Genomic DNA, 20,829 nt, shown 5'->3' with positions numbered 1-20,829 from the left:
GCCATCCAACATCTTTCACGTCAGAGGAACATGTGATGCTGCCTCTGAGCTGCCTGGCCAACCATCACCCAGTTTTCTTAGCATGAATGAATCACTGTGTGGCACTGTCCAGGCTCCTGGACATCTTCCTATCAGCACTGGGAAGTGCTCCCCTCTCCACATATTCATTTTATGCAGGTTTATTGCACGAGCAGGGGCTTTTGATAGGACACATTCTATCAGTAGCCCAGTGGCAGAGCATCTGTTTTGCATGCAGAAGGTCCCAGGTTCAGTCCCCATCATCTCCAGGTAGGATTGGGAATGCCCCTTGTTTGAATCATTGCAAAATCCCTGTCCATCATTGTAGACATTGGGAAGCTAGATAGACCAATGGTCTGACTCAATAGCCTCCAGTGTTTCTAATGAATGAGCTTTAGCCATTGCAGGCCAAGAATTAACCACACACCATACCTCTCATGCTGCCTTGTGGGGCCTAATATAAAAGATCTTGTGACAGGCAGTTATGTTGATGTTTCTGGTTCCATGTACAAAAAAAAAGTCCAGCTAAAATAAGAAAGAGCACTCACATATTTCCTTAAATGACCCATTTGGGAATTGTGTGCAGAGCCACTGTCCTACTGTTCAGTCTAGGTCTGGCAGCAGAAGTTCAGCAATGCTATGCTACCAGGACCCTTTGGGCTCATGTTCTGAGAGGTGGAATGCTAGGCGATCTGACAATTGCCACACTTCCTCTCCCCATTCCTAGTGGGGTCCCTCCATACATATAAAATGTTTTCAGTGAAGCTTTTTTGCAAGGAGATAAGAGTGATAGGAAAAGCTGCAGCTGAAAACATTTCAATGAGCTGTTACAAAATGTTGAGAAACAGCAAGAAAACAAAAGTTGCTGCATTTAGATCCAAGGGTTAGGTTGCTTATTGCTCTTTAGTTGATGCAATAAACGTATGTGCATTTCAGATCCAGTTCATGCAATTGATTCTTGTTCTCTATTTCCCAACAGGGAAAACCAGAAATGCTGCCTTGTCTTAAATGCAGCCTGAAGTCTTTTAGCAGGGACAAAGGGAAGAAGGCATTTAACATTTCTGAAAGCCCTTGTTTTATTAGACTATAACACTCCATTTCGCAGTATTGACTGTTGAGATTTTCTGTGTTTGGGGACCAGGCACTGCAGTGACTCCATATCACAGCCAGACTACCATGATGAAGTTGCATTCTGGCATACCGCTGACATTAAAGATCAATGGAGCAACTTATTTCTGTGAAATGGAAAATCCATTAGAATAAAGTATATTGATGAATGATCTGTTGACAAATAAGCACTTATTCAAGTTACTCTAAAGACTATAACTATCATGTGCTGCCAGGTCTAATAAATATATTTATTTGGATGAGTTCACTATTGACTGGCTCCTTACACATACTAGCAATATTAGTAGTATACCATGAATGTAAAAACAACATCTCAGAAGTACAGTTTATTCATTTAATACATTACCACTAGCAGAAGGGCCTTTCTATTAAGATTCCCTTCTGTATAAGGCTGGGGTGGCCAACTCCCAAGGGACTGTGATCTACTCACAGAGTTAAAAACTGGCAGTGATCTTTAGGGAGGAGGAAAGCTCCGTTTTTGGGGGGTGCAGGGCAACAAAAATGTTGACCTTTTTTAAGGGGAGCCAAAGTTGTTGAGCTTCTTTGGGGGTAGCCATTGATCTACCAGTGATCTGACTCAGACATCCAGTCATCAACTGGTAGATCACGATCTACCTATTGGACGTGCCTGGTATAAGGCAACTGAGCTATTGGAGGACTTTGAAAGATAAAGCTACTGGGACAGACAACACAGGTATCACTCAAGTGTTACTATTATTACTGTTCTGGGAAATCACCCTCTGCTAAAGTCCTAGTCATTTTTCAGCTGCTGTTGTGGGGTTGAATAATTTCACTGAATTTATTTTAGGTGGTATTCCATGAGAGCATCCAGTCAATGCAAGGATTTTCATTTGCACAATGATATCCCCACCCCCCTTATCTTCCCTTTGCACCCTTCTCAAATTTCCTCCAGAGGCTTGGAGGCACCTCCAGAACATATGTACCAACTGTATGCACACTGTACCTTTCAAGCACATTCAAAGCCATAGGTGCCAACTCCCAGATTGAAAAACCGGGATTTGCAGCGGCATGGCCCCGGAAGTCGTGCTGTGGCCATTTTGGAACTGGGCAGAGCAGTACCGGAAGTCGCTTCTACGCATGCTCTGCCCATTTCCAAAATGGCCCCAGCGCCAGAAATCGCTTCTGTGCATGTCCAGAGACTCCAGACATGTGCAGAAGGAGCCTCCCATGGCCGGTAAGAATCCAGGGGATTTACAGGGGGGTTTAAAATCCAGGCTGCCAGTGGGAAATGGCTGGAAAAACGGGGATTTCCTGGGGAATACGGGAGACTTGGCAGCTATGTTCAAGCACATCCCCCCACTCAGAGAATTCTGGGCACTATCGGTCACCCCTCACAGAGTTACAAACCACAACAACCTTTAATAAACAACAGTGTGCCCGGAATTATTTGAGAGGAAGAGTGTTCTTTGAATGTGCTTTAAAGGTATGGTGTATACAGAGCTAGTGAGGCTGATCAAAGGCCATTCAATCCATAGATGAGCTTACACTAGGGACTTTTTGCGCTTCGAGAACCCGAGCACCCCCAAAAAATGAGACACAGTGACACAGGATTTTTGTTTAAGTTATTGGGCAAAATTTTGGCCACAACTTTATTGAATACAGAATGTGAGTGGTATTGGCTTAGGCATTGGATACACCAGACTATATCAGATTCCCAAACACGTTCACAGTGAATACTATAATAAGGGTGGGACACCGCCAGTGGGAGCGAACGCCACCCTTGTGGACAGGCTTGAGCTCCCACCGGTGCTCCTGTGGGGTCCTGGTATGGCCCTAGCCCCACCATTGGGGTTTTGGATAAGACCCAGGTCAACCAGTGATTCCTTTAATGGAATACCCTTAAGCTTGGAGGGGTAGATGATGGCCACTACCTCCCCTTCCCCATTGCTGATCCAATGCCTAACTACCAATCCTTACAAGTTGGGACAATTTGCTACGTGGTAGGCAAAAACCGAATGGCTCCGCCAATTTGCCAGATGGAAAAATTCCTATCGGGCCCCCATCGCAAGAACAGGCGACCAACAAAGTCCATAGCAAGGTCAGGCAGATCTAACTAAAGGGAGGGTGGGCGGGGGATCCACTGTGCAAAGGCAAAGAGGACCAGCAAATGATGCACAGGTGTGTTTTATTATTATTATTGTTTCGCAGCCACCCCCCAAGACAAGGGATTGGCTCTAGGGCCCCGGCAACTGAGAAATAACCAATTGGAGTGGAGCAGGGCATAGCCCTGCCCACTCCAGTTGGTGGAGGGTGCTCTTAGGGTCCGAGTGCAACACGATCCCTCTTTGATGAGGAATTGATATAGATGAGCTTATACTAGGGACTTTATGGCTTTTATTGCTTTGACACAGCTGTGAAATGGGTATACTTAGCCTCTGACAACATCAGGAAAAGTGTGTGCATCTTTAGTGGGTGTTTAATGTAAGAAATTTGTCAGAGAAAGGAGGAATTTAGTTTGTTCTGCAATTTGGCTAAAGACTCCTCAAAAGAGTCAGAAAAACCTCGAGAATACTTCCTAAAACAGAAGCTGATACTTTGAGTGTAAGAGGGCTGAAATCGAATTGGATGCTTCAGTATCATTTAGTTTCTCAACCACAAGTATTATCTTTAAAGCCCTAAACGGCCTCGGTCCAGTATACCTGAAGGAGCCTTCAGAAGTCTTCTACAGCTACCAGACTTTTAGAAGACTTCGGAAGGCAGCCCTGTTTAGGGAAGCTTTTAATGTTTAATAGATTATTGCATTTTAATGTTCTGTTGGAATCAGGCCAGAGTGGCTGGGGAAACTCAGCCAGATGGGCGGGGTATGTATGTATGTATGTATGTATGTATGTATGTATGTATGTATGTATGTATAAATAAATAAATAAATAAATAAATAAATATCATTATTATTATTATTATTATCTGATATAAAGAGCTCATTCTACAAAACTAAAATACTTAGTGATTGATGCCTGTGCGTTTTCATATGAACTGTCATCACACTGAAAGAAAGCGACAGCTACTGTCACCATTCTTATGCTTCTCAATGCCATTTTCTTGAAACTCAACCCTTATTAGTGAAAATTAGGTGTGTTGCAGTCTACTATCAAGGCTTTCAGTTTTTTCTTTTATGCTGTTCTTCAAAATACCAGGTTAGCCAAGATGTTGCACAAACTTTTAAAGGCAATGTACTGAGACCGTCAACATATTTTCAGTGTTAAAGGAGCTAATATGAATTGTAATGAAATTTAACAGATGAAAGGCTCCACAAAATTTTGTTTAGAAAGTGTTGTCCTAGCTTCAATAGAAAATTCCTCCAGAAATCATATTCAGGGAGGCAGAAATATGACAGGAAACAGCGCAATAGCGTGTACCTAATTCATTCCAATTCACAGCATAATGCATTTCAATTCACACAGTGATGCATTCCAGTCACCAACATGAGAATCCAATCAAGTTGATGTTTAGTAGAGTTGAAACAAAAATCACAGAAGTAGAAAGCTGACATTGTCTATTTTGCTAAATGGAGAAATACCCAAAATGTGGTTCTTTGTCTTTAAATATGCAACCAGATTTATTTATTAACTTATTATTATTGGACTGAATCCAGGCTTCTGTCAAGTGGAATTCAGGAGACAGGATTTGCTCACTGGAAAAATGGGAGAGGCAACATTTTCAAATTATTTCTTCCCTCTGTTGCCTCCCCCTGCCCCTGAATACCTCCTTCCAGGGTCGGGCACCCTTCCAGAGCAGCATAGGAGGAGCCATGGAAGAGCAAGTCTCAAACAAACTCTGCTACTCCTGCTACTAGTACTACTAGTTGTAGGTTCGGTCCTCATATGCGATAGCTGCATACTCCTGCATTGCAGGTGGTTGATCCTCAGGGTCCCTTTCAACTCTACAAATCTATGATACTATGGCTCTATGATACTACTACCGGTACTACTACTACTAATATTCCCACCAAATCCAAAATATTCTTAGGAAATATCCAAAGCCAGCAGAATATTTATCAAAGTAATTTCATTTGTTATGACACTGCCAGTTTGAAACGCAGCATACTTGTCACTGGTAATCGAGATACTTAAAAACATTAGATTGACTTTTACTGAGAATCCATAGTGTAAATGAAGAAAGTATATGGCGGGGGTGGGGGGAGCAAAATGCTATATTGAGGTGGGCCAGGTGCTCAGTTCACCATCCTTAGGACAGGGCTGTTCACAAACCCCCCCCCATCTTTTCCCTATGACATATTGCAGCACATGAGATTAGTAAAGAAGTTCGAATGGGAATGTTTGACAAAACAACCATGTCTATAATCCCTCTGTTTGAGAGCTGGAAGGGACCTCAAGGGTCATCTAATCCAAATCCCTTCACTGAAGCAGGGTTCACTAAATGATCCCTGACAAATGCTTATCCATCATGCCCTGGAAACACACACACACACACACACCATACACACACATACAACTGAGGAGGTGTCACTGTTTTCCAAGGCGACTTTTGGCTTGCCCAGCTATTTTCTAGTTAACATGTTTTCTACCCAGTGTATTAAAAAAAAAAATCTTTAAATTGAACTCTGTTATCTCTTTGCTTACTTTTTTATATGAGCTAGCTAGCCCCACAACATCTAAACATGGGCAATCTCTCTTTAAAAGAGCATTAAAGAGCTCTACAGATGAAAACTCCCCTTGTGCTCTTTTAACCTCCATCTATTACAGCCTCCATCTTTTGAACTGTGGAAGGAATATGATAGTTTTGCATTTATTTGAGAATTTTTGACGACAGTTCAAGCAGCATTTGAAAAAGCAGAATGCCAGCCCCTCGTTACTACTGCCTCTTGAAATTGTTGCCTTTAAAAAAGGGCAGTCGTGGGTGGAAAATGCTGGGTGGAAGCTTCATTTGCTAGCGGTTATAAATGCCAAAATAAACAGCCAATAAAAATCAGGCAACTCTAGTTCCAGCTTTATTAAAGAACAAAAGAACGTTAGAGCCCTGAAGGATCAGACCGAACACTTATCTAGGCTAGCTACCTGATCTCAAGAGTTGCCAACCAAGAACCTTTAGGAAGCTGATGAGAAGGGAATGTGGGCAGCAGTTCAGTGTGGTAAAAACAAAAAGGAGTGTCATACCTCATCTTTTAAAGCTGTGTGGGATGGGTGGGACTGTTGCAAGTAAACACTTGTTCTGTCTCATGGATATGCCATGGATATGAGACCATGAGTGAAAAAGTAGTCCAAAGTATTTATTTATTTTCTGCTCAGAAAACGACTAGCAGGGATGCTTTTCCCAAATTGGCTGGCCGCTGGACAAAGTGTTCCAAACAGTTTTATACATTTGGCACAATTCCACACATTCCGTTAAGTTTAAATTTCCTATCTAATCAAATACGAAGTTTCCCTCACCCCATTTCAAGGCATTTTAAACCTATACCACGCTGGCTAATCATCATCATCATCATTTATTATTTATACCCCGCCCATCTGGCTGGGTTTCCCCAGCCACTCTGGGCGGCTTCCAACCGAATATTAAAAACACCATACGGCATCAAACATTAAAAAACTTCCCAAAACAGGGCCGCCTTCAGATGTCTTTTAAAAGTAAGATAGTTGCTTATTACCTTGACATCTGCTGGGTGGGCGTTCCACAGGGAAGGCGCCACAACTGAGAAGGCCCTCTGCCTGGTTCCCTGTAGCTTTGCTTCTCACAGTGAGGGAACCGCCAGAAGGCCCTCAGCGCTGGACCTCAGTGTCCAGGTAGAATAATGGGGATGGAGACACTCCTTCAGGTATACAGGGCCGAGGCCATTTAGGGCTTTAAAGGTCAGCACGAACACTTCAAATTGTGCTTGGAAACGTACTGGGACCCAATGCAGGTCTCGGCAGCCGCTCGCAGTCACCAGTCTAGCTGCCGCATTCTGGATTAGTTGTAGTTTCTGGGTCACCTTCAAAGGTAGCCCCACGTAGAGCGCATTGCACTAGTCCAAGCGAGAGATAACTAGAGCATGCACCACTCTGGCGAGACAGTCCAGATTGGTCCAGATTACAAACAGTGTGAGCATGTGTACAGCTATCATCCTAAACAAAAAGATCACCATGTGATTGGCCAATAGCTCAGACAAAGGGAGCGTTGTGTGATTGGTCACCTTTACCAAATTCTTTGGGCATGCTCAGTACACCAGGATCTTATTTCGTAATTCTACTTCAGGACAACTGTTGCGGCATCATCATGGTTGGTTTTCTTTATCAGATAGAAACGAGCAAAGTGATGCATACATACATGGGCTAATTCAGGATGCTTCTTATGTTCACAAGACAAAGCTGTCATGATAAAGTAGTCTAACTTAAGGAGTATAGCACAATTCTAGCACCCACTTCATTAGTAAATGTGATGTTTGCCTCTTGTCTGACAGAAAGCCAAGAGGAGGATCCTTTTCAATTTACAACTCCCCTTCTCTGATCTTTGAACACCCACACCCTCTTCTGATGGATATCTCCCTCCCCCTGTTAACATTTTCCCAATAGGTTTAGAGATCATCATTTGCTTTCATTTGCCCTAGATAGCCTCTGCCTCTTCCCTAACACAATGGAACCCATTGTGTGCAAAGGAATGCTAAATGTTTACATGTAAGTTACTGAACCAATTTCAAATTCTATATGCAATGTAAGGACTAGTTAGAAAAATTGTTTATTTTATTTCAATACATTTACTAGTATCACTTGCTTTGCTTTTGAATCTTTGGTAAATACTGTATATGAAATTGGAAATCTGGAATTGAGTAACAAGCTTTTACTTGGATGATCTCACACTCACCAAGTGTCCTGCTATTTAATTGTGTGGAGGCATTAACATGGTTTCCTTTTCCTATTTAAAATGTCACAGATTTGAATTTCTTTGCGTTCAGACAAAGATATTAAAATGTGGAAGGTAGTGCTATTCAGGTGTCAATTATATGAGCGGCACTTTTCAATTATCCTACCTTGCAAGGGAGGCAGAGGCAAATATATCTATTGGGGAAATTGTTTTCTTTTGAAAGGTATGAAGAAAACATAGAATAAGGGTGAGAAAAGTAATGAATTCTTTTCTGATTCCTCATATTGCAAAGTAAGGTTGAGGTTCTTTGTTACAGGCTTTATGGTATTAGAAGAATAAATATTAAAACTAAAGGGGAGCAATTTTACAGCAAGGATAAAAAATTAAATGATGGTTTGGTTACTTCAGCTTTTATTCTACCACAACCTTGAAGTATGTTTCTATTATGTAATAATATTCTGAAGCATGTAGTTTTAGTAACATAATATTTACAGGCCGAAGCTGTTAGAGCGCCTGCTATAATCAGAACTCTGAACTCACTTGATCTTAAACTATTGTAGTGTGGGTCACAAGTGTGGCAAAAAAAATGAGATTCACCTTGAATATTACCACATTGCCACCTCTTTTTTATGACCTGACATTTTAGCAGCACAATCTAAATGCTATCAGTAAGTATTAGTGGAAGTGTATCCTTGATCTGTGCTTATTTTAGTTCACTAGAGGTCCCATTTGTTTTTATTGAGGTTAATGGATCCATGAATACAAATCCATTAACCTCAGAATTTTTAAATGTTAAATCAGCAGCTTTAAATAAATGTTAGTGTGAAGCGGCAATTACTGATACCGCAATACCAACTAGAGGGCAAGGTCTGGAGCATTGTCTACTAAGAATATGGTAAATTACAGGGGAAAGGAAGTAGAGAAGCAGACACTAACAACTGGGAATAAACAGGCCACAACTTTAATAAAGGAGTGTAGTATAGCATGCTAGCTCTCAAGACCAGTGTGGAGAAGGTAGTTATAATCCTCTCTGTTGGGATACCAAGTGGGACTGCTCAAGAAGCTTCCCTGAACCTGCATTTGATAAACCAGTGGTGGGGAACCTGTGGTGCTCCAATGATCACTGGTGAGGGATAATGGGACCTGAAGTATCTGGAAGTATCTGGATAATATCTGGAGGTTCACAGGTTTGCCACCACCATGATAAAACATCCTTGAAAGGAGCAGTGCTTTTCTTCTAGGAAAGCGTACCCCCAGGGGGGGGGGAACACTGGCTAGGAGCAAACATGAGAGTGAAATTTTTCATTAGAGCCACTGTATTTACACTTTCTATACTTCAAGGATGTCCAACAGGTTGATCACAATCTACTAGTCGATCACGGGGGTGTTCCTGGTCGATCCCGGTCGATCCCGTGATCCTGATGGATTGCCCCCCCAAAAGGAACTCCAATCATAGCCATTTGAGGAAGGGATGTTTCATGTGATATATGTGTTCCTTTTATTCTAATCCCTTTACGATTTCCAACAAGCAACACAACCCTTAATTGCTTTCCAACAAATACACCTACTTTAATTATTTGTTTTTCATTTATTTTGCTTCCTCTTATTTTTCCTTCTATTTGTGCAAACTTATCTCAGAGTTCTCCCCATCCTGCTGCTGCATACTTGTTTGTTGCTTTTTATTCAGGATTTTCCCCCTCCCAGTTCTAGTTTACTTTTATCCTTCTCTCTTTAGTTTTATGATTATGTGATTTCATTCTTTTGAATTCCTGCCATCTAGTATTATTACTATGTTTTATAGTGTCTCACACAGCTAAGCCTACTTTTCCTTTAAGAGATATCTCAGCTGTGATCCTCTTTGCCAGTCTTTCATTGCCCACTTACTCATGGGCGCCTTCCTCAGATCACCAGTTTTCAGACTGATTACCCACAAAACTCCAAAGAGGATTAAGTGATTTCTACCTACTCCAAAATGGTAAAATATGTCCTTGCAGAAGGAAACACTGCACCTATTGCTCTGAAGGAAATAAAAGAGATATTTGTTCTTTAAAAAAATAAAATCTAATTTCTCCCTGAAAGAAAACACCTGGATGGATCCACCAATAATTTGGCGGATTTAACTCACTCTGGAGGAGTTCCTTGGCCTGCAAATTTCATCCACTTCTGTGAATAGGGGAAATAATGCTGTTTTTACTTTCCCATTACATTCCATAGAAGGCAACAGAGCCAAATTGTAAAGACACAGAGCAGATCTGCATTACTTCCTAGTGACACAGATACGAGTTTAATCTTGTGGCGGATACACACACACACACACACACACACACACACACACACACACACACACCCCTACTATATAGCTCTGTTTTCAGAACCTCAAGCCAAATCTTGACTATGGAAAGACTTTGGAGGATATAAGCCTGCACTTTTGCTATGTGATATTCTTCCTGGGTTGCTTCTTCATCCTTTCCTAACAATCTTCCCACTAACACAACACTTCAGAATCTTAGCTGCAAGGCATGGAGGAGAAGGGCTAAGTTGAGAAAACAAACTACTACTGTTCAACCGCAAATGCAGTGGAATATTGGCTTTCAAACATAATCCATTCTGGAAGACTGTTCGACTTCCAAAATGTTCAAAAACTGAGGATCAATGGGCAGTCGGCAAATTCCATTGAGGAAATGGAGAAATGCACCTTGGAAGCCGTTCGACTTCCGAGGCGCATTTGAAAATGGAAGCAATTACTTCCGGATTTTCGGCGTTCGGGTTCCGAATTGTTCGGCTTCTGAGATGCTTGAAAATCGGGGTCCACTGTAACAGTTTTTTGATGATTTTCTAAAGATTACGGTAGCTACTCCTACATATGAACCCTGATACAGTATACAGTGGTACCTCAGTTTAAGAACACAATTGGTTCCAGAAGTCTGTACTTAACCTGAAGCGTACTTAACCTGAAGCAAACTTTCCCATCGAAAGTAATGGAAAGTCGATTAATCCGTTCCAGATGGCCCACAGAGTACCACTTAAACTGAAGCGTACTTAACCTGAAGTGAACTTTCCCACTGAAAGTAATGGAAAGTGGATTAATCCGTTCCAGACGGGTCTGCAGAGTACTTAAACTGAAAGTACTCAAACCGAAGCATACTTAAACCGAGGTATGACTGTACTGTTCATGTTGCCAACTCTGACCAAAATTAGATGCAGCAATTGAATATCTATGCATCTCAATTAGATTCATCTTCACTCTGCAGCTAGTTCTCTGTGTTAAGTGACATTTACTTTTGAGTAATTGTGCAGAGCACTGCAGCTGCAGACTGAATAAGTCCCACGGAGCTCAAATGGGCTTTCTTCTAAGTCAACATTCTATGTAGGAGTCATGCTGCATAAAATCAATTTATACGCATTCTACACATTTGGTTAGGAAGGTTAGCTTCTAGATTAGCATATCAGCCTTCACCTAAGAAAAAAAAAGATTTAGTTTCAGCACAGTGATTATAATTTATAAGACAAAATATATACATATTCAGATCTAGGCTTTGCTGGGTCACAGAATCATAGAACTGTAGAGTTATCATAACAGCAACATGTAGGTCACCACTGTGATGATCACTGGGGGTCAGTTTAAGCCTTGACAATATCTTTTGTGGGGGAGTGAAAGTGCCTGTGCTTCAAAAACATGTACAGTGGACCATCTGGATACGGGGGTCCATCCGCAACCTGAAAAGTCCTTATCTGGAGGCATTGCCTCTGCGCGGAGTGCGCAAAGCGCTTCTGTGCATGCACGTGTGGAGGGATACGTAAGTAGAGGTATGACTGTACCTCTACCGCATATATAATTTTTACATTGCAGGCAAGCCTCACATCTGAATCACCAGACATCAGAGATACTCCCACAAATTTTTGAAAGAAGGATTGTGAAACTTAGGAAATATACATATTAACAGCAGATGTATACAGAATATGTCCATACAGTAGCAAGACTATGAGTGGTATTCTAATGAGCCCCATCAATGGAAGTATCTCTGCTTGAACAAGCCTTTCCCATCAGCAATCCCTGCACAGATCTGCTCCAGAGAGTTGGGAGAGCCCTTGAAACGAATGGGAGGGTATGCAAAAGGAGACTATTCTGTAACACAGGTAAAAAATCATTGTACTGACAGAATGATTGCCTTAGAACTACATTGCATTTCACCCTGTGTTTGTGGGGTATAGGGTTGTACCACATGCAGAATATTTTTTAGCAGAATGTCTTTGCACTGGCCCAAGGAAAAGGCCTGGAGCTTTATTGCCTTAGTCATCACATTATCCTCACTGGTCGTCATTCCCCTCACCTTGTTCCACATTTCTCTGTTCCACATATAGCTTCCTTTTTATTATATCCACACTGGTTTGTGGTAAGTGTTTTGTTTAGAAAATACCCCAATCCTCATGAAAATTCATCACCATTTATTTTATCTTTTTACAAATTTCTCCTACTATAAACATGCCATTTTGCCTATTATACAGTTCTGCTAAGCAATTCCCCTTGATAGAATACCCTTTTCATTCTTATTTTCACCATACCCTCCAACGTTTCTCCAATAAAAATAGGGACACCCCATTCCGTAATTTTACTATTTATACCCCACACACCTTACTGGGTTTCCCAAGCCACTTTGGGCAGCTTCCAACATAACATTAAACTTTTTTTAGAAACTTCCCTATACAGGATTGCCTTCAGATGCCTCGGGGGTAGGATAACTCCATACCCTCCAACATTTCTCCAATTAAAATAGTGACATCCTGCCATACCCTCCAACATTTCTCCAATTAAAATAGGGATGTCCTAAGGAAAAGCAGGACATTCTTGGATCAAATCAGAAATCGGGATGGCTTCTCTAAATCAGGGACGTCCCTGGAAAATAGACACTTGGAGGGTCTGTTTTCACCAATATACACATTTGTATGTACACTATATGTCAGTAAACATTGCTTGGCTGGAGAAATACACTGTAACATTTAAGTGCAAATTTTGAAGATACCTGCATTTCAGTTCACTTATTGTTTGACAAATGCTAATTTGCCTTTAGATGCAAACTGAATCAAATTTCTCTTCCATCCCTATTTCTAGGTAAATGAGTTGGTGGTAGGTCTTGTGCCAAGGGAACTCACACATATTATGAGGGCTATGTCTCTCTCATCAAGCCCCAGTTGGATAATTTCAGGCAAAGCAAGTTGATGCTAACAGAGCAGAGCTTGCAAGGACTAAACTAGTATTAATTGCAACAGGGAGCTACTGTAGTATATCTTCTTTTTACATGCTATGTAGGTAGTTTCGATAATAAATCAAATAAAATTAATCACACCCAAAAGCCATATGCTGAATCAGTAATTTAAGAGCAATTCAAATTGAAATTCAACAGCATTTTAATTATCACAGCCTGTCAGCCAAAGCTAAAGAGCAGTTTAACATGTTGCCTTTGGTTCATTCCAGTATGGTACAGGACCTTCCTCTCTCTCTCTCTCTCTCTCTCTCTCTCTCTCTCTCTCTCTCTCTCTCTCTCTCTCTCTCTCTCTCTCTCTCTCCCTCCCTCCCTCCCTCCCTCCCTCCCTCCCTCCCTCCCTCCCTCCCCTACCCTCTCTCACATGCATGAGAAAGAAAAATCAGCCCCTAATGTTTTACTCTGGCCAAAAAGAAACAAAAATCTAAACTGAAACTGGGCAATTTCAAGATGCATTAAGGGAACAGAAAGAGCAAATTTGACACAAATGAGCAAGATTTAGATCTTGCCAAGCCCTTTGAGTGAGATGAACGTGCAAAGAGAATTCTTCTACTGCAGTGTTAATTGCTGACATCCATTTACCACAAGTAGACTTGAGGAAATGTAATGTGTAATAACCATCTTCCTGGCTAAGATTAATGGTCCAGTAAACACAGAATCTTGGCTCTGATGCTGGACAATTCAATGCAATGTACAAGCAATGAAACAAATATAAAACTATTCCTCTCTTGCTCTTAATTATTGGATTTCAGCAGCACACATTTCAGGGCAACTTGATAGCAAGTTTGCTGCCTGACAAAACTTAGCTAGGGACATACTGATATATGCATCTTTTATCTGTATGGGGTGTATGTAATTTCCAGGGCTTTGTGGCTGGCTAGGGAAGAAAAACAATTTGCCAGACAAGTGCACATGCTTTCTTAACATTTCAGTGTTTAAAATACCTCATGCACTAAAATGAGCTGTATTTCAGGGTGTTGCTGTTTGCAATTTCACAGAAGCCATTAAGCTTTAGTCTTAGGCCACAAATAGAAATAAAATACATTCTTAACAAGATATTTGTCACCGTATCAAGGCATATCATTCAGCTTCCTTCACACTAATGTCAAACATGTAAACAAAAGAGAAATGGCCATCAACTGTGTTTCTGGTCTCCTTTCAAGCATTCACTGAACAGTGTGTGTGTGTGTGTGTGTGTGTGTGTGTGTGTGTGTGTGTGTGAAATTGGATCCTCTTCAAGGAGGGTACACGTTGCGCTCGGGACCCCAGGCATGTCCCACCTCCTGGTGTGGGCAGGGATATGCCCTGCTCCACTCTGGTTGGTCGTTTTGCGGTCACTTGGACCCTACAGCTTGGCTTGGGGTGTGTGTGGCCACAAAACATTATTTAACCCCTGTGTGATGTTTGCTGAACCTCTTTGCCTTTGCGCAGTGGATCACCCGCCCACCCCACCCCCTTTATCTGGTGTGTTGGTCTTGCTATGGACATTGTTGGTCTCCTGTTTTGCAATGGGGACCTGGTAGGAATTTTTTCATCTGGCAGATTGGCAGAGCCATTTGGTTTTCACATACCATGTAGCAAGCATCACAACTCTGTAAGGTTTGGTGGTTAGCCATTGGATCCGCAATGTGTGGGGAGGGAAGGTGCGGCCATCACCTGCCCCTCCAAGCTCAAGGGTATTTTGTTAAGGGAATCAGGAGTTTGCCTGGATCTTGTCTGAAACCCCGTGGTAGGGGCTAGGGCCATACCAGAGCCCTACAGGGGCACCGGGGGTGAGCTCGAGTTGGTTCACATCGGTGGGGCTCCCTCTGGCAGTGTTTCACCCTTTTATCAGATTCCCCGCGATGCAGGTGGGAGTCTGATATAGTTTGGATGATTCCAATGCCTAAGCCAATACCACTCACATTCAGTAGCAGAGCTTCATGCTCCGGCACCAGGGGCGGAGAGCAGGTGGGGGCAGGGCTGGCACGCATTCTGGGGGCGTGGTGTGCCACCCGTAGGAGAGTGGTGCATGTTCTGGGGGCGGGGACCACCGCCTGCGGGGGCAGGGCGCCCAGTGCGGGTGGGGAGGCAGCCGCCGTGGCGCCCTCGGGATTGCGCTGCCCAGGGCGGAGCGCCATCGCCCCTCCCTTCCTACGCCCCTGCTCACATTCCGTATTCAATAAAGCTGTATTCAAGAAATTTGCCCAATAACTTAAACTAAAATCCCGTGTCACTGTGTCTTCATTTTTGGGGGTGGTTGTGGGTCCCGAAGCGCAACATGCCTTATGGCACAACACCTAATCATATACTTTGTATCTCTTTGAACTTTTGGGTAGCAGTTCCAAAGAATATTTAAGAGGAGATAGTGTGTATATTAAAAAATGTAACACCCCATACCTCTTTGTGCTTAATGATGTGATGATTCTATGCACGATTCTATCACCATTCTTTTTTGTATAAAGCATTTTGACAGATGAACTGAAGATTCTTAAAGCGATGAAGAATGTCCGCCTGTTCTCTTTAGTAAAAAAAAGAGCCTCCAGCAAAACAGAGCCTCCAGCTAATCTATTAAGTTCATTATTTAAGATCGTTTGTACCTGAAATTCTCTCTTATCTAGGGGATTCAACTGATTGCATAAATAAATTTGATGTCCTTGATAATATATTGTAAAGGTGGTGTCTCCCCTTCGCATTAACACCCCGGCACAGTCAACTTCATATTTACAGTCTTTATTACATATGTACAAGAAACAGCTACAGTTCAGGATTATGCGTCTGAACACGTTGGGTCAGATTCGAGGAGTAGCTTTCTTCGATTCCCGTAGGTGGTGGAATCACGCGAGACGTCTTTGACCCTTACGTTTCATTTCCCTCCTTGTCTGTGCTGATTTGAAAGCCCCCTCCCTTCCAGAGTCTGAGCTCCCTTCCTGGGCCTCTGCAACATCCCTGAGCCCTTCCTCCTTGTGGCTAATCTCCTCCCGCTCTTCTGCTTCCTCTGTCTCTGGCTGGTTGAAAGGCTCCACAATATCCCCAAGCCCCTGCTTCTGTCTTCTGTCACTTCCTCCTCCAAATTCTCCCTGACATCTATGAACTCCCTGACATCTATGAACTGGAAAAACTATAGTGTCCTTGCATGTCTAATCTTTGTACATGAGTGTTCCCCCCCATCAGGAAGCTCTGAGGGTAGTAAAGATGACTCAGGATAGATTTTTAAAACTATACTTTTTTCCCTAAGGCAGAAATAGGCTTATTTTATTTATTTATTTCCATTTCATTGTTTTATTTTTAAAAGTTATATCCCATGTTACAATTGCAACAGTGTGCCTTAGATCTAGATAGATAGAGATAGAAAGAATAGATAGAAATTCATATGTGGATCTAGCACACTAGCTAATACAAAAAGGCTAACACAAAAGGGTTTTTCCTAACTCAATTCTCGCTGTACCTTGAGTTTTCCACCTCAGTGTCCTCCCCACTTGCTCTACTCAAATTTCTACCATTGTTAAAAATCACCACTCCCCCCCACCTCTTAGCGCCACTGAATATGCAAAGCTTTCTCCACACTATTGGGAATTCAGCTTATTTATATTCTAGGCTGCTCACATAGCCAGAAAGCAAGTGTGTCATAGTGGTTAGGGTGTTAGGGTAGGACCTTGGAGACCAGAGTTCAAATTCTTGCTGAACCATGAAGCTCATTGAAACTTGGGCCAGTTACCATCTCTCAGCCCCATCTTCTTCACTGGGTTGTTGTGTGGGTAAAACCGAGAGGTGGAAGAACTATATACAATATATTGAGCTCCTTGCAGGAAAGGCAGAATATAAATGTAATAATAAATAAACAAATCTGGTGATTTAGTGAATTTGTGGTGCACACTTTGGGCTTGCTCTACATTCAAAAAATATTATTTTGACTCTGTTTAGAAAAGGCAAATGTGAACTCCTAAAAGCATCTTTGCAATCCAATAAGCACCTTAAAAACTCTGTGAAACCTACTTCCACATAAATGCACATAGACGCGGGAAGTGAGATTTTATCTGTATATTCCTCTGCATATGTTACATTTTTTGCTTTCTTTTGAGTGCCTTTAAAAAGATACGACGCGGCAATTCAGCTACAGTATCAGCTAAATGAGCGGCCCTGGAGTTTACTTTATTTTAGCCACAAATAGTGCAAGTACATCTACAGCTTTGTCAAGGCTATACTTTCAAAAAGGTTCAGCTTTATACTTGAGGTCTCCCACTGTGCTAGCTTTTGATTCCATTGTGGTGGTTAGCATACATACTGATGGCAAGCTGTGTGCAGCAGGACCACAGTTATACCTACGTGTATTACACACATCCTCAATTGTCCAACAAATCCGGATCAAATCTGTGGTTTTATTCTCCTAGTGACATAGTATAATTTGCGGGAGCCTCACGTTTTGTCAGAAGCTATAGCTACAGTTGCGGGCAGGGGGCAGACACCAATTCCCTGGCTTTTTGAAAGCAAACAATGACCATATCTGAATGAGATTAGAACAAGCTCTTTTCCCTATGCAGGCAGCCATTTTGCTCCTCCCACTCCGCAAAGCATGATCAAAGTCTCTAATATAGGTGAGGCTGTCCCTAAGGGGCACAGCTGCAGCAACAACCTCCCAACAGCAGCATTGCTGCCACTTTCTGGAAGGTGATGATGTCAGCACTGCATGAAACACTGGCAGGAACAACCAAACTACTCTGCCAGTGTACCATACAGACCCAGCCTCATTGCCACCTTGCCCATCTACCCCTGGTAAGTGGCAGTGTCACCGCTGCCAGAAGGCAGTCACTGTAGTTCTGCCCCATTCTGCTTCCGATCTAAATAACTATTGTTTTCAATTTTGTGTGAATTGGGCTAATATGGCTACCAGCTTCACAACAAGCCAGAATATTAAAATAATTTCAAAATATGCTTTGACATCATAGCTTATTAACCATATGACTTACTCTGTCTATATAAGATAAGATATCTTTATGGTCGTTGTCCCCTTGCGGGGAAAACGAAATTACTCAGTTGCTAGATCCACTCTATGTGTAGAATGAAGAAATGACTGGGCTACATTTTGAAGCTCCAGCTCATTTAGTGTGCAAAGTTCTTAAGTTGAGGAGGTGTTAGGAATTCCATCATAAGGCAGTTACAAATTGCAGGGTTTAGGATACCGACAAACCGGAACAGCAGCAGAGGAGGGCAACCAAGATGATCAAGGGTCTACGTATTTGTACTACGTATTTGTACTGACAGAAAAATGGGTTTGGTACACCTTTTGAAAGTGGGATGCAGGTGGCACTGTGGTCTAAATCACTGAGCCTAGGGCTTGCCGATCAGAAGGTCAGCGGTTCAAATCCCTGCAACGGGGTGAGCTCCCGTTGTTTGGTCCCAGCTCCTGCCCACCTAGCAGTTCAAAAGCACATCAAAGTGCAAGTAGATAAATAGGTACTACTCCGGCGGGAAGGTAAACAGCGTTTCCGTGCGCTGCTCTGGTTCGCCAGAAGTGGCTTAGTCATGCTGGCCACATGACCTGAAAGCTGTCTGCGGATAAACGCCAGCTCCCTCGACCTATAGAGCAAGATGAGCACGCAACCCCAGAATCCATGACTGGACCTAACGATCAGGGGTACCTTTACCGTTTTACACCTTCTGAAACAGAAAGACCTTCATTACTAAGCGATATTCCAGTTAAACCAGAGGAAGTCTCAGTTTTATCTATTTATTTTTATCTATTTAGTTTTGGTTCTCCACTTGCTCATAATTCAATAAATTTCTTCTGAACACACTGCCAAAACAAAAGCAAATAAAAAACCAACATATCCTGGTTATTTTGTTTATGCCATTTACCCATAGCGTTATTGCTTTTACTTCACATATTTATCATATTCCCTGGGGATTCTGTAAAACCCTTCCTACTCTTTATCAATAAATGCAACTAGTAATAATCAAAAACAAAGTCATAAAGTTAAAACCATTTAATCCAGTTAAAGTCTCATCACATCAAAACAGTATTGAAAAGGTAGACTTTTCCTCCTTATACTCTCCCCTGCCTGCAAATCTTCAACTCACAATGTTCACAAGGTAATTAGCAACTTGTGCAAGTTGTTGAATAGGCAATTGCTTGTTCTCTTCCCAGAAAAGTAACTACCGCATTGACCTAAATATAAGCCTCACTTTTTCCCCAAGTTCTGACCATGAAAAGTTAAAGTACGGCTTATATTCATGACCTTATAGTAAGCAGCCAGGAGTGCGGGGCAAACAGAGGCAGGCGCGTGGCAAAACAGCACCCGCACCGCACATAGTCCCCTGTCCTCTCCCGCAAGGCCGGGAAGGAAGAGAGCGAGGAAGGGGAAAGGCTGCGGGCAACACAGTGTGGCTCTCTCTCTCCCCCACCACTGCCCAGTGTGAGCCAGGAGCAGCAAGGAATGGAGTGACTTATATTCAGCCCCCCCACCCCCATTTTAAAGGTGTGGGCCAATATGGTAACTCTCACACCTTAGGCATCTCAAACTCCCACTGACATCAGTGGGGAATGCAGTGCAATCATAAGCAAATTTACCCAGAAGTCTCCATTAACTTCAACTCACTGCTACCATGTAGCACAAGCATCCCCAAACTTCAGCCCTCCAGATGTTTTGGACTACAATTCCCACCTTCCCCTACCACTGGTCCTCTTGGCTAGGGATCATGGGAGTTGTAGGCCAAATCATCTGCAGGGCCACAGTTTGGGGGTGTCTGATGTAGCAAGTTTGCAAAGGTATGCAGACATCAACAGAGATGGCCATCAGGTATAGGGATGGAAGAATCTGTCCATTTTGGTTTTCTCAGTTTCTCATATTTCCAATCTTAAATGCAGTTCTCCACATTTCTGCAGCAATTTGGGATTTGCTTTTTTTTTAATCCTCATGAAAATTAATTAATGTTTTAGTGCAAATTTCTCCTAATAAGCAGTTTTGACACATGTACACATTTTTGCAAGCATATAATGCATCCATGTATGATATCTTCACTAATATATTTCTTGTATGCCCACTTTCTCCTAACATTTGTAGACATTGTTTGGTTGAAGAACAGCCGCAGGGAACTCGGCACAGAATTGATCCAACTGGCTTGAAGTTACCATCTATTAGCTGATCTGTAGGGATCAGCAGGGTGATCAAGTTCTCTTTAGTGAAATCCGTTGTGCAGCTGATGTGGTGGACATGGTTTGTGGAAAACAGTATTGGGTGTCAAATTTGGCCCACAGGACAGATGTTTTCCACCTCTGCCATAAGAACTAGATAACTTTTAATCAACTTGATGAGATTCCTGTATGTTTATGCCTCTAATAGTAGAGCTGCGTCTATATTCATATTAGCAGAAACATTTTATCAATAATTGCCATGAGCCCCTATTGCATCTATCCTTTTCTTATCTTAGCTAAAAACATGTGTTCTTTCTGCAAGGTTATATCTCATCATCAAGGAATTCTACTCAAGAAAAACCAAAGACAGAAATCTAGTGGGCATCATCAGTGTCCTGCATGCAGGAGATCCTCCCTGTATGGAGGATAACCCCAGTTATGGCCCAAGGTATTTTACTCGTCTTTGACTTAACTGAAGGCCAATGAATTAAAAGA

Source organism: Zootoca vivipara, chromosome 2, assembly GCF_965207765.1.
Source record: "Zootoca vivipara chromosome 2, rZooViv2.hap1.1, whole genome shotgun sequence".
Taxonomy (NCBI): Eukaryota; Metazoa; Chordata; class Lepidosauria; order Squamata; family Lacertidae; genus Zootoca; species Zootoca vivipara.
Note: the sequence above shows the minus strand (reverse complement) of the source record.